Source organism: Astatotilapia calliptera, chromosome 13, assembly GCF_964374335.1.
Source record: "Astatotilapia calliptera chromosome 13, fAstCal68.1, whole genome shotgun sequence".
NCBI classification, from domain to species: domain Eukaryota; kingdom Metazoa; phylum Chordata; class Actinopteri; order Cichliformes; family Cichlidae; genus Astatotilapia; species Astatotilapia calliptera.
Genome location: NC_137434.1, coordinates 11,395,791 through 11,408,548, shown reverse-complemented (window position 1 = coordinate 11,408,548; position 12,758 = coordinate 11,395,791). Strand labels below are relative to the sequence as shown.

General features: G+C 40.8%; 2 long non-coding RNA genes across 2 annotated transcripts in view; both read right to left on the bottom strand.

The window, feature by feature from the left end:
- The window catches only part of LOC145419609 (uncharacterized), a 239,184-nt gene that overhangs the window by 127,442 nt on the left and 98,984 nt on the right, over positions 1–12,758 (bottom strand). The gene's annotated exons all lie outside the window — the stretch shown is intronic.
- LOC145419643 (uncharacterized) lies at positions 6,749–12,375 on the bottom strand. The gene is made up of 2 exons (XR_013900954.1): positions 7,350–12,375; positions 6,749–7,304 (listed from the first exon to the last, which is right to left on the bottom strand). It is a non-coding gene; the product is annotated as an uncharacterized LOC145419643 (long non-coding RNA).

The following is a 12,758-nucleotide window of genomic DNA, read 5'->3' as shown; positions in this document are numbered from 1 at the left end:
AAGAGAGACGGGACTTGTGGCAGAAACGCCGATCAGCTGATCATTGATCAGTTTCATGATTGAAGTAGCAGCAGGAGAGGGAGAACGAGAGAAGAAGAGGCAGCTGTGCAGCAAAGACACAGAATAACTCCAGCTTTTTGTCTTTTTTTATTGTAGCTGAAGTACGGGACAAATCGCTTTTATTTTCAGCTCAATACAAAACGCATAATATTAACTCTGAATACCAGAGGATTCCGTTTTTTATGGCACGGTTGGCTCTACTAACTAACCATATGAATAAAATAAAGTTCACCAGTAACATCATAGCACCCACCCAACTGTACAGAAACTCCATCATGCTAGCTAGTACACAGTACGAGTTATTGTAACTGACTGTAAAAAGTTAGCACAAGGAAAATAAACTCCACCTAAACTTGGTTTGACCCAGATAGACTGCAGGTCATAACTTCTTACCTGAAGCTCATTTCACCTGACAGTCGGACTGGCGGCCGCCTTGCGTCTCTCCACCTCCAGTCCTTTCCCCCATCCACCTGCTGGCCTCCACCACTTGCTAATTTGACTGAATGTGTGAAAGCTCCACCATAGCCACTACCAAAGAACTGAGTTATTTTTACACGTCTGCCAGCATCTGTCCAATCCGCCACCTTTCACTGTTTACACAGTTAGGAAAAAAAGACAACAACAACAACAACAAAACATTGGGCCATTTAAAAGGCAAAATGAGCATCGGCCCACCGGGCAAATGGCCGGTATACCCGATGCCCCACAGACAGACTGAGGCCCCGCCGCTATTTTTGAGTGCAAAAATGTGTGGTCTCCAGCTAATGGAAAAGGCTGATCGCACGATGTGCGCGTAGTGCTCTTTAAATAGAACAATTTGCCCCATTCTCTTCGCCCGTCATGTGGCCACATGTGGCGGGCTAGCAGGCTAGCAACATACAGGCCCGGGTTCGAGCCCTCGGCTCACTTCCCTCTGTATGTTCACCTGCTAGGGGGAGGTCCAGGCGGGCGATCTTGGAGTGAAAATTCCAAGGGATGACCCCTCGTAGCCTGGGCTTCCCCTGACTTTTTTTCTTTGCTTTGCTTTTTTTCATTTACCTGCCAGCAACAAACACACCTCCTTGTTGTCATGGCTACCAACGACCACTCTTCTTGTGCCAACAAGTCATTGCCTGACAAAACATTATTTCCTATGTTTCCCTGGCTTTTTTGCCTTTTTTATTTCTTGTGTTTTAGACAAAAAGAAAAGAAAAAGATCTACAGATTCAGGCTTTTCTTTACCTGTGGTAGTCGGGTAGAATGACGTCACTGACACTGCTTTAATATGAAAACAAACTTTCTCAAACAAAAAACAAAAACAAAAAAGGAGTGGGTCGGTGTGTCATCTTTACCGAGCACCATACATGTTTTGCTTCACATTCAAATTATTATTTTTCCTTTTCAAAAATAATTCAGAGAGAAAAAAAACAGAGAAGTCAAATATATCAAATTTGCACGAATCTTCTAGTGAAGGTGCCTCCTCCTTCTGACCTTAGGGTAACTAATTTCTCAGACAGTGCGCTGGGAAGCTGCAGCTGATGATGATGTTTCTTACCTCACTAAGTGGAGGCGACCTGAGACAGGTGGGGAAGAACTATTGGATTGTTGGGGTACATATTATGAAGTAAAAAAAATACAATATCTCAATAAACTGTTGTCCTGTGTCTTAAGGAGTATGAGATATCACTGTCTGCACTCTATGGAGATGGAGCTCAGAGTGAAGCTGTGGCCATACGCTACAGCACCTGTGAGTCACACATTTTCTGATCCTGAACGTTTGTCAAACTCAGGAGGGGAGAGCCTGAAACCATTTACCTAAGTCACATTAGCAGCAGTGTTCAGCCTTAAAAATAGACAAGTTAAAAGTCATGCATCCATATTATTTGTTTATTTATTAAATTATTTTCGAGACACTGTTAGTTGTTAGAAGCCAGTGTTTTAATGACAGGACATATATGACAGTAATGAGACAACCCAAGATATCCAAGATTAGCACAAAAACACAAATAGAATCACAGAAAGCGTGTTTCTCTCCCGTTAGTCTTTAGGCCCAGTTACCTTTTACTTTTCTGTGGTCAGTAGCCCTTCATGTCATATTCTGTCTCTATGTACAATATAGCATTACTAATACAATAACCTATATGTAAATGAACTTCATTGTGTAATTGATGGCAGTTCTCAAAGTACTAGTCACTTAAAGGTTAAATTTCACATCGAAATTCTCATATTATATTCTATTTGAATGTTTAAAAAGAAAAATATCACAGTATTTATGCTTTCACTGAGCATATACCTGCATCAATGATGAACTCTCAAGGCTGAAAAGTCCTGGCTTTGGTCAGCCACGGTCCACGCACACGCACACGTCACCAATCCCTGACTGCTTGATCATAACAGCAATTGGGCTGCTGGGAACATGACGGGCGTTCTTCTTGATGTTAACAAGGTGCTCACCAATCTCCCTGGGAACAAACGAGATTCCTAAGACAGACCGACAAAACAGATGTTAACAACGCTTATTCTTGTGTGTGCATGCAGCCCGTTTCAGTTGCTCCTGCTTCTTTCTCCACGCTTTAACTTTTATTACTTTCCCCCTCTGTCTTTTACTTAAGGGTTAATAAAGTATTTGGATTCTGATGAGTCTCATTGTTTAGCAAACTTCTCACTTATCAGACGGACACTCACCAATGTGAGCGTTACGCAGCATCTTCAGCAGGCAGGGCTCCTCTGGGCCTGAGGGTGTTGTAAGAGGGGCTGTCAGCTGGCTGAGGTCACGCTCGCCTATGTCCAGTGGAATATCTGCAGCAGAGCCCGCCTTCAGTGAAGTATGTTGGCTGGAAGGCTTTCAGGCCCGTCTTTGCCACTCCAGGGTCAGAGACCTTCACCTTGTTTGGATGACAGCCTGCTCTGATATTCATCTGTGGGCACAAACACCAAAACTCAAGAGACTTTTCAGTGAGAAGAAAAGGCAAACCTTGCATGCCAGAGTGAAAGTGAGAGTGTGTGAGTGCATACTCACCCTGAATGGACTCTCAGGGATGTTAGCGTCTCCCCAGGAGACCATCACAGTGTGCTTCACAGGCTTACGTGGGGTGCAGGTGTATGTGCTGTTGCTATTATCCTTAACCTGGACATCCACAGAATTGATTTCACCATCCTGTGCAGAAGACAAGGGATTATAGTTCAATCAGATTTAACACACTGTATTTTTCGGACCATAAGGCGCACTGTCGATGAACAGGTCTGGTTTCATACATGAGGCGCACTGGACTATAAAACGCATTAAGCGAAACAAAACAGCCAGATAAGTCAAACTTTACTCAACTCTTTCTTCTTGCTTCCTCCACTTCCGTACCATTGATTCATTCATGTTGAAATCTCTCGCAGCTGCTCTATTCTCATGTTCTACTGCGTGACTGACAGCCTTGAGTTTGAAATCCGCTTCGTCAGCATGTCTCTTAACAGGTGGCATTTTGGGGTCATGATCCACACACAATACAGTAATATTATGTTGCAGCACAGTACGTATCACTCCGCCAGGCTCCTGACTACGTAGCCGTAATGCTCCGACAATCCATCAAGCGGTGCGACTTCATAGCTTACCAAAGTCGTACTAAAACATTTTTTGACAGATTTTTAAGCGCCGTGTATTACATAAAATCGGTTCAAGGTCAATAAGCACAACCACAATTCATACATAAGGCGCACTGTCGATTTTTGAGATAATTAAAGGATTTTAAGTGCGACTCATAGTCCGAAAAATACGGTACATACAATATATTTAACATATTTGTGATCATATACAAAGCCAGATATACCTGGGCTATAATTTTCAGAGGAGCTTTTCCTCCTTGCTTGGCATCAACTGTGAGTTCACTGGGTTTTCCAACAGCCAGACCACTGCTCTGTAGGCCTGGACCGTACGCCTTAACCTAGAGAAAACTATTTTAAACAAACAATTAAAAAAGGAACAAGTCAAAGATCTACTATAGCCAAAAGATCATTTACAGACTATAGCGCTGTGAAAAAATATTTGCCTCCTTTCTCATTTCGTATCTTGTTCCATATTTGTCACACTTACACGTTTCAGATCAATAAATGTTAATATTAGACAAGAATGTCTAATATTAAACGGCAGTTTTCAAGGGGAAAAAGCTATCCAAACATACTTGGTCCTATATGAAAAAGTAATTGCACCGAATTAAATAAATTCTAACAACAGCTTATCAAGTTTAAAGGCGCTTCTGCTGTTTAACACGACCTCTGCTAGTTTCCTCTTTCTGGCGCAAAGCGGGAGATAAACAAGCAAGAGAGACGGGACTTGTGGCAGAAACGCCGATCAGCTGATCATTGATCAGTTTCATGATTGAAGTAGCAGCAGGAGAGGGAGAACGAGAGAAGAAGAGGCAGCTGTGCAGCAAAGACACAGAATAACTCCAGCTTTTTGTCTTTTTTATATTGTAGCTGAAGTACGGGACAAATCGCTTTTATTTTCAGCTCAATACAAAACGCATAATATTAACTCTGAATACCAGAGGATTCCGTTTTTTATGGCACGGTTGGCTCTACTAACTAACCATATGAATAAAATAAAGTTCACCAGTAACATCATAGCACCCACCCAACTGTACAGAAACTCCATCATGCTAGCTAGTACACAGTACGAGTTATTGTAACTGACTGTAAAAAGTTAGCACAAGGAAAATAAACTCCACCTAAACTTGGTTTGACCCAGATAGACTGCAGGTCATAACTTCTTACCTGAAGCTCATTTCACCTGACAGTCGGACTGGCGGCCGCCTTGCGTCTCTCCACCTCCAGTCCTTTCCCCCATCCACCTGCTGGCCTCCACCACTTGCTAATTTGACTGAATGTGTGAAAGCTCCACCATAGCCACTACCAAAGAACTGAGTTATTTTTACACGTCTGCCAGCATCTGTCCAATCCGCCACCTTTCACTGTTTACACAGTTAGGAAAAAAAGACAACAACAACAACAACAAGAAAACATTGGGCCATTTAAAAGGCAAAATTAGCATCGGCCCACCGGGCAAATGGCCGGTATACCCGATGCCCCACAGACAGACTGAGGCCCCGCCGCTATTTTTGAGTGCAAAAATGTGTGGTCTCCAGCTAATGGAAAAGGCTGATCGCACGATGTGCGCGTAGTGCTCTTTAAATAGAACAATTTGCCCCATTCTCTTCGCCCGTCATGTGGCCACATGTGGCGGGCTAGCAGGCTAGCAACATACAGGCCCGGGTTCGAGCCCTCGGCTCACTTCCCTCTGTATGTTCACCTGCTAGGGGGAGGTCCAGGCGGGCGATCTTGGAGTGAAAATTCCAAGGGATGACCCCTCGTAGCCTGGGCTTCCCCTGACTTTTTTTCTTTGCTTTGCTTTTTTTCATTTACCTGCCAGCAACAAACACACCTCCTTGTTGTCATGGCTACCAACGACCACTCTTCTTGTGCCAACAAGTCATTGCCTGACAAAACATTATTTCCTATGTTTCCCTGGCTTTTTTGCCTTTTTTATTTCTTGTGTTTTAGACAAAAACAAAAGAAAAAGATCTACAGATTCAGGCTTTTCTTTACCTGTGGTAGTCGGGTAGAATGACGTCACTGACACTGCTTTAATATGAAAACAAACTTTCTCAAACAAAAAACAAAAACAAAAAAGGAGTGGGTCGGTGTGTCATCTTTACCGAGCACCATACATGTTTTGCTTCACATTCAAATTATTATTTTTCCTTTTCAAAAATAATTCAGAGAGAAAAAAAACAGAGAAGTCAAATATATCAAATTTGCACGAATCTTCTAGTGAAGGTGCCTCCTCCTTCTGACCTTAGGGTAACTAATTTCTCAGACAGTGACATGACAGTGCGCTGGGAAGCTGCAGCTGATGATGATGTTTCTTACCTCACTAAGTGGAGGCGACCTGAGACAGGTGGGGAAGAACTATTGGATTGTTGGGGTACATATTATGAAGTAAAAAAAATACAATATCTCAATAAACTGTTGTCCTGTGTCTTAAGGAGTATGAGATATCACTGTCTGCACTCTATGGAGATGGAGCTCAGAGTGAAGCTGTGGCCATACGCTACAGCACCTGTGAGTCACACATTTTCTGATCCTGAACGTTTGTCAAACTCAGGAGGGGAGAGCCTGAAACCATTTACCTAAGTGACATTAGCAGCAGTGTTCAGCCTAAAAAATAGACAAGTTAAAAGTCATGCATCCATATTATTTGTTTATTTATTAAATTATTTTCGAGACACTGTTAGTTGTTAGAAGCCAGTGTTTTAATGACAGGACATATATGACAGTAATGAGACAACCTAAGATATCCAAGATTAGCACAAAAACACAAATAGAATCACAGAAAGCGTGTTTCTCTCCCGTTAGTCTTTAGGCCCAGTTACCTTTTACTTTTCTGTGGTCAGTAGCCCTTCATGTCATATTCTGTCTCTATGTACAATATAGCATTACTAATACAAGAACCTATATGTAAATGAACTTCATTGTGTAATTGATGGCAGTTCTCAAAGTACTAGTCACTTAAAGGTTAAATTTCACATCGAAATTCTCATATTATATTTGTTGGGGGAAAACTCTGTAAAAGACCCAGGAGAAATAAAGACACAATGAGACAAAGTTACTTTCTTTATCAAACGTGTACACGGGTGAGCTGCGAAGAACAACTCACACCATGCACAGTGGCTTGGTAATTTTTATAGGCACAGAGCACAGAGACAGTGAGAACAGGATAACAAATAATAAACAGATAAAATAAAACAACTCCATATATGGTGCTAGTCTCGTCAGCAGAGAGCTAGGGAAGATAAAACAATCTAAAACAATATGTCCCAGAAACAAGATGTGTTTGCTGGGAAAGTCTAAAAAGATAATTCTAAACTAATCTAACCATAGGCAGAGGGCAGACAAAAGGCATCTTTGTACATTTAAAAGAAGGTAAAGAAACATAGAATCATTTTTCCTGTAACATTCCCTCCTGTTTTAACTTATTTTAAATGTATACAACAATTGTCTGTGAAGGTTATTTATTAAGTATCTTAAGCAATTTTTTAATTTTCAAAATGTCAGCATAGCAGAAATGGAAGTCATTTGGTCTAAAGATTAAAACAAAATAAAATAATAAAAAGAAAAAGAAAAACATAGTAAATGAAAATCATAGTAAATGAAATAACAAGTGGAATAAACAAGAAAAAATAATAAAACTAAAACTACAAAAAATAAAGGATAAAAACCTTATATTTTAAAACGAAAACTACAAAAAATAAAAGGATGAAAACTAAAATGAAAACTTTGTATTTAAAAATGATGAAAACCTAATATGTAAAATGAAAACTTCAAAAAATACAAGGATGAAAACCTTATATTTAAAATGATGCAAACCTTAAATTGAAAACTTTATATGTAAAATGATGAAAACTTCATATTTAAAATGAGAACTTCAAAAAATAAAAGGATGAAAACCTGCATAACCTACTAATGTTTTAATCAGTGCGTGATCACTTGACAAGTCATTTTTAATCACCACGTCATTCATTAGCAGTTATTACAAGTTCTCCTCTAACAGAATTGCAACGGGATGCTGTTCTTCTTCAGGCACGGCAACATAAGCAGTCATTGTAGTTGTTATCATCTTTGAAATCATTACTCTTAGACATGGCGGTGTAGCTGCTCCAGATGTGTGGTCAGTGACATATTTCTGCAGAATGGTCAAATTCTGCAAAGCTTCATAAATGTCTCCGCTTACAAACTCCTCCTTGTGATGCTGTTAGCAGGTCTAGTGTCAGTCTGTTCTGCAGCACCATCGTTCTGATGGCCTGCTGTTCTCCTGCTAAGGTGGTTCCCAGGGTCTTAGTCAAGTTGATGTGTCGTAGCAGAGCATATCGGTTGATTTCCACATGATCCCGCACCTCGGCAACTCCAATGCCGGGGATCAAGCTCTGTAAGAATTTCACTCCTCCTCAGATGCGAAACTCTGGTTCCTTTACTGCTTGGTGCCGTCCGTGCACATCCTGTCTGGTAATGAGTCTTTGTTTGTAGTATCATTCGGTAGCTGTAGTTGGAGCGACAGTTGAGGCTCATCAGTGTCGCGTTACTGGCACAGGTTTCGTTGAGTGAACAGTCCATACACTTCCTCTCGTTCCTCGGTGGGCAGAAAGTGTATATGTTTTTGCATAGCAGTCAGTTTTATTATTCAAGTAAGCTGTAGTGTTCATAAACTGCCACCAGAAATTAGTGGCATAGCCATGGGGAAACTTGGTGTACTTTCCTTTGTCATACAGTGTCTGCCTTTTCTTCATATAGCGTGACTTATTGTCCCTCACGGAAGCAAAGATGAGGAGCCCGGCCATGGTCAGGGCCGCTGCAGTTGTTAAGAGCCACCACCTCATGACGACGGGACACACCCTCCTGTCGCGAGTAGACCCCCCGGCCAGGAGAGCTGACCCCTCCACCGGGCGAGATCACAACAAGTGGGCAAGCCTGCCGTCAGCTGTGTTTAGATGGCTTCACTTACTGGCTCTGATGGATGCAAGATGGTCGTTCCGCTATTTTGCAAGCTCCAGTTTTTCCTTTGGAGCACTTTGATCAGAACCCAGTCACCGGGCTGTGATCTGCAAGACACTTGATAGACATCATTACATTCTTCGTCATTTACAATCATCTCTTTATTTTCCTACAACTTAGACATACATTTTGCTACTGAAATTGTATCTGCCTTTTTCACTGGGTAGATTTCTGGCCACTTTGAGAATACATCTATAACCACTAGGGTGTATTTTTACCCTTGGCATTCATTTAGCTCAATAAAGTCCATATGGATTGTGTGGTCTCAGGTTTCCCTGAGCATTATATTTTTGACACTTCATGCACGTTCTGACAAATTGTTTTGCTGAGGTTTCAAAATTTACAGTGTAGAATTTACAGTGTAGAAATGAGAGTTGACAATACTGGTCAGTCCCCCCGTTGACAAATGCGTACAGCCATGAGTCACTAATGCCGCCATTTTGTGGAGGAATTTTGGCAACACTGGCTTGCCATAACACATCATTAAGTCGTTTGTCAGAACTGCACCGTGTTTTAGCCATTTTGCCTGCTCTGCTGTGCTTGCTGCTTTTGTTCATTTTTCAACACATCCAGTGGAATCTGATGTGTGTTTACTGCCATCAATGTGATGTTTGTCTTTTGTGCCGCCTATTTTGCTGCTCTGTCAGCAAAATTGTTGCCTGTAGTAATGAAAGAGTCAGTAGGCTTTGTAAGAGGTTGGCATGCTGAACCGGTTTTCCAGTTGGTGTAATCATTCCTCTGTTATGCCAAATTTTTTGCAAAATGATGTACAGCAGAGAAAACATACTGGCTGTCTGTATGTATATTTATTAGTTTGTCTTTGTGTATTTCACTTTCGCGTATCACAGCTATCAGCTCAGCGCTCTGTGCAGAACATGAAGAAGAGAGTGATTTTGCTTCTATTATTTTACTATCTGTGGTTACTGCGTAACCTACACAATTTCGGCCTGTGCTGTAAGGTCAAATAAGTTCTTAAGTGGCTGCCTCAAAACTGTTTTGCATTATTTCTCTGTGGCCTACTCCTACAATCTCGTGTGAAGTGACCTTCCTCTCCACGGTTCTAGCAGGCGTTGTCTCTATGTTATCTGCTGTTTCTGCGTGGCTGTCTGCAGCCTTGGTGTTTATGACTTTGCTCGCCTCTCTGTTCCTGATAGCCACCTGCGGATTAGTGTTTTAGCCTGTTGTCAACACGTCAGCCTTATTTTTAAGTTACAGAATGCTTCTTCTTTTTTCTTGGTTTGGGAGAATAGATGCAACACTACATGTTCACGTAAGGCAATTTTAAGTAATTTCTAGTTTTTCAAACAATTCATGGATCTCACACATTTCAAACTTTCAAGTTAGGGTTGTTTCCCATATATATATATATATATATATATATATATATATATATATATATATATATATTTAACTTTGCACTGCTCACAGCTCATAGCTCACAGCTCTAAACCTAGGCATTTTTCAATCATATGCCTAATCACTATGTGTCACTGTGATTCTCAAGTATTGTCACAAGTTCGTTTAAATTCGTTTCCAAAACCAACAAAATAATCAAACAAAAACAAAAAACATAAACGTGTCAGGACACAAAAGAGAAAGAAAAATGCTGCCACCCGAACAAGGCAGAAGTCTGCATATGTTGGCTTTTAATATCATGCAGCTTGTAACATGGTAGACTAATGTGCCTGTGTTAATTCAGCTCCATATTATTGTGTGAAGTTGCACTGGGTTGGGAGTGGTTTTGTGGTTGTCACATTTTTGGTGAGCCAATGGCTGGAATGGGGTTGGACTAATTAGAGGCAGGTGTACTTGATTGCACTGATCTACATATAGCCCACACTACAAACACTGCTGTGTTGTTTTGTCTCTCTGTGCAGTCCAGGGCCTATTATATGCCACAGCCTAAAGGCAGCAGAGTTCCAGAGGCTTGAGTGACCACTGACTATATGCTTGCAGGGTGGTGGGTCTCCAAGGACAACTTCTAACCCTGTTAAACTTGGCCGTGTGGCATAGCTGGCTCTGGCCTTGGGACTGTGTGTTTTTATACAATTCATAAGTGGGACACTGGACTGTTTTATCTTTTATCTCTTGATATATTTTTTGTCAATAAATTATCTTTTAGAATTTTATTGACTGACATCTTTTTCCCACGACTGAGACGGTTGGTCAGACCTAGAGTCTTTCTTTGGGTGTGTTACAGCAGCTTCTGCTCTAAAAGAAACAAATAAATAAAAAGAAAAGAAAATGTGGAACATGCTCATCAGCTTAGCAGTGTCTACATATTTAATTCAGCTTCTCAATCCTGTAGTTTTAGCTGTTGTCTACAGGGTTTTGCTTATTGGTTGTTATTATAGGTGTGCTCTATATCTCAGCAATGTGTCATTCTAGGATGATAGGTTTCAAGCTGGTCAAGTGCCTCTATGCACTTCATTAGTTTAGTTATTCTCTGTATTGTGTTCATCTCACATGTCATTACACTGAGTTTCAGCAAACCTTAAGCTTGATGCAGACTACTGCTTAACAATTATCCACCTCACATCATAACCGATTAAGGTGCCTCTTCATATTAATATTATGTCATTGTTAATATTATCCTCTTTGTCTTATATGACAGCAATAGCATATTATAATATTTTATCAGTGTGTACCACTATACTACTACTGAGCCAATTTGATAGTTAGGATCATCTTATTCAGCAAACAGATAATTTTGAATTCATCCAATCTGCGGTCACATTTGTTCTCTCTGTTGCATGGCGGACCAGGCAGTTCTATTATAATATATTATTTATATTTTATTTTGTATCCATCAAGGGCTTCAGATGACCTGCAGAATCATCCTTTTCCCAGGGTGGAGACAGTTACCTTTTCACACACTGTCCTTGGCTGAACAATGACACAGCCTTAATATACTTTATTTATGTTATTAAAATATTTTCGTGTGAATTATTTGCTTTATATTCATTTTATACATTGTGGGCATGGTCATCATGCCAACTGTGTTTCATTGATAATATCACTTTACAGGTTGTTATCCTTGCTATTATTAATTTCAAATACTCTAAAGATAATTTCTACTGTAATTTTCCCTTTGTTTATCTTTATTTCGTACTTTTTATATTTATATCTACTCAGTGGGGTCTGTTTTCAACCCTTTTAAACTACCTCAAACTACTTTGATCTCTAGTTTTCACTTAATAAGGGATTATTATGTTCTTCCTGATATGGGTGTTGCTGCACATGCGGCTGCAGGAATGAGTGATGGTTTACTAAAAGGATTGTGGACACTGCACAGTGTCTTGTCTTCTGGTTTTACTAAACTGGCAGTTGGATTCTGTTCTTCTGACTGTTTATATTTTGTTTTCTTAAATCTCTCTCTGTTTTTGTCCGGCGTCTGGACTTTTCTTTTCTCACCACTGCTCGTCAGCAGGAATGAGTTTTAATTTCACTTGCTTGATTACCCATCTTATTTATGTATTTACTTATTTTTGTTTATTAAGTAATATATACACGATACAGCTGCTATCACCTTCGCTGGTATTAGAGACGAGAGTGGTTGCTCACACGCCCTTCTACTTTCGGACTATTTCCAAAAGCGGTGTGAACTTTACGAGACGGAACTCGACCGTTCTCTCAACTCACCAGCACGTCAGTGAATAGCAGTAAAAGAAAAACACAGTAGGAGCAGCTCAGTCTCTTATTGGACCGTGAAAATTCAGCTTGCTCCGTTAATTAAAACAATACATACACACACACACACACACACACACACACATTCACATTCACACCTATTCGCGCGATCGGAACCCTTATCATAAGGGGAGCTGCCAGTCTTTCTGTAGACGAGCTACTTATTCCCTAGACCCTGTCTAGACCCAGCTGGGGGAGCTACCCAGAGCTCCAAACCTAACCCACAGAAGTGGGGAGCTTCCAGTCGACGAGCTCCAAGCTACCAGCCGACGAGCTACTTTAAACCCACAGAGGTGGGGAGCTTCCAGTCGCGACGAGCTACTTTCGCTATTTTAAATTCCCTGAATTTAAAATACGCTTTTACGCAAGATTGTGTCAGTGTGTCTGTATCTACCTGGTCGGTGTCGCCGGGTCTGGTCCACCTCGATCGGGCC